This window comes from Dendrobates tinctorius, unplaced genomic scaffold, assembly GCF_039654945.1.
Source record: "Dendrobates tinctorius isolate UK_male_01 unplaced genomic scaffold, ASM3965494v1 ptg000053l, whole genome shotgun sequence".
Classification (NCBI taxonomy): Eukaryota; Metazoa; Chordata; class Amphibia; order Anura; family Dendrobatidae; genus Dendrobates; species Dendrobates tinctorius.
In genome coordinates this window covers 151,207-153,497 of record NW_027361721.1, presented here as the reverse complement: position 1 = coordinate 153,497, position 2,291 = coordinate 151,207, and positions in this window count along the sequence as shown.

Below are 2,291 nucleotides of genomic sequence, written 5' to 3'. Positions count from 1 at the left end.
AAAAAACAGCGGTTTGAATGAACACACATTTCTTGGTAGAATCATGCAGGACTGAAATTTTTGATGTTTTTCTACTCCTCTCATGAGCCCAAACAAGTGTCTAAAAGCATGAGTTTGCAACTACTTTACTTTTGGAGAAAATTCAAAACATTCATTACTCAAAAGAGCCCAATAGCAAAAACCAGCGTTTTGAATGAAGAATCACATTTCTTGGTAGAATCATGCAGGATTGAAATTTTTGATGGTTTTTTACTCCTCTCAACAGCCCAAACAAGTTTCTAAAAGGATGAGTTTGCAACTACTTTACTTTTGGAGAAAATTCAAAACATTCATTATTCAATAGGGCCCAAACTATCAAAAACCAGCGGTTTCAATGAACACACATTTCTTGGTAGAATCATGCAGGACTGAAATTTTTGATGTTTTTCTACTCCTCTCATGAGCCCAAACAAGTCTCTAAAAGCATGAGTTTGCAACTAATTTACTTTTGGAGAAAATTCAAAACATTCATTATTCAATAGAGCCCAATAGCAAAAATCAGGTTTTGAATGAAGAATCACATTTCTTGGTAGAATCATGCAGGATTGAAATTTTTGATGGTTTTTTACTCCTCTCAACAGCCCAAACAAGTTTCTAAAAGGATGAGTTTGCAACTACTTTACTTTTGGAGAAAATTCAAAACATTCATTATTCAATAGGGCCCAAATTATCAAAAACCAGCGGTTTCAATGAACACACATTTCTTGGTAGAATCATGCAGGACTGAAATTTTTGATGTTTTTCTACTCCTCTCATGAGCCCAAACAAGTCTCTAAAAGCATGAGTTTGCAACTACTTTACTTTTGGAGAATATTCAAAACATTCATTATTCAATAGAGCCCAATAGCAAAAATCAGGTTTTGAATGAAGAATCACATTTCTTGGTAAAATCATGCAGGATTGAAATTTTTGATGGTTTTTTTACTCCTCTCAACAGCCCAAACAAGTTTCTAAGAGGATGAGTTTGCAACTACTTTACTTTTGGAGAAAATTCAAAACATTCATTATTCAATAGGGCCCAAACTATCAAAAACCAGCGGTTTCAATGAACACACATTTCTTGGTAGAATCATGCAGGACTGAAATTTTTGATGTTTTTCTACTCCTCTCATGAGCCCAAACAAGTCTCTAAAAGCATGAGTTTGCAACTACTTTACTTTTGGAGAAAATTCAAAACATTCACTATTCAATAGAGCCCAATAGCAAAAATCAGGTTTTGAATGAAGAATCACATTTCTTGGTAAAATCATGCAGGATTGAAATTTTTGATGGTTTTTTACTCCTCTCAACAGCCCAAACAAGTTTCTAAAAGGATGAGTTTGCAACTACTTTACTTTTGGAGAAAATTCAAAACATTCATTATTCAATAGGGCCCAAACTATCAAAAACCAGCGGTTTGAATGAACACACATTTTATGGTAGAATCATGCAGGACTGAAATTTTTGATGTTTTTCTACTCCTCTCATGAGCCCAAACAAGTGTCTAAAAGCATGAGTTTGCAACTACTTTACTTTTGGAGAAAATTCAAAACATTCATTACTCAAAAGAGCCCAATAGCAAAAACCAGCGTTTTGAATGAAGAATCACATTTCTTGGTAGAATCATGCAGGATTGAAATTTTTGATGGTTTTTTACTCCTCTCAACAGCCCAAACAAGTTTCTAAAAGGATGAGTTTGCAACTACTTTACTTTTGGGGAAAATTCAAAACATTCATTATTCAATAGGGCCCAAACTATCAAAAACCAGCGGTTTCAATGAACACACATTTCTTGGTAGAATCATGCAGGACTGAAATTTTTGATGTTTTTCTACTCCTCTCATGAGCCCAAACAAGTCTCTAAAAGCATGAGTTTGCAACTACTTTACTTTTGGAGAAAATTCAAAACATTCATTATTCAATAGAGCCCAATAGCAAAAATCAGGTTTTGAATGAAGAATCACATTTCTTGGTAGAATCATGCAGGATTGAAATTTTTGATGGTTTTTTACTCCTCTCAACAGCCCAAACAAGTTTCTAAAAGGATGAATTTGCAACTACTTTACTTTTGGAGAAAATTCAAAACATTCATTATTCAATAGGGCCCAAACTATCAAAAACCAGCGGTTTCAATGAACACACATTTCTTGGTAGAATCATGCAGGACTGAAATTTTTGATGTTTTTCTACTCCTCTCATGAGCCCAAACAAGTCTCTAAAAGCATGAGTTTGCAACTACTTTACTTTTGGAGAAAATTCAAAACATTCATTAT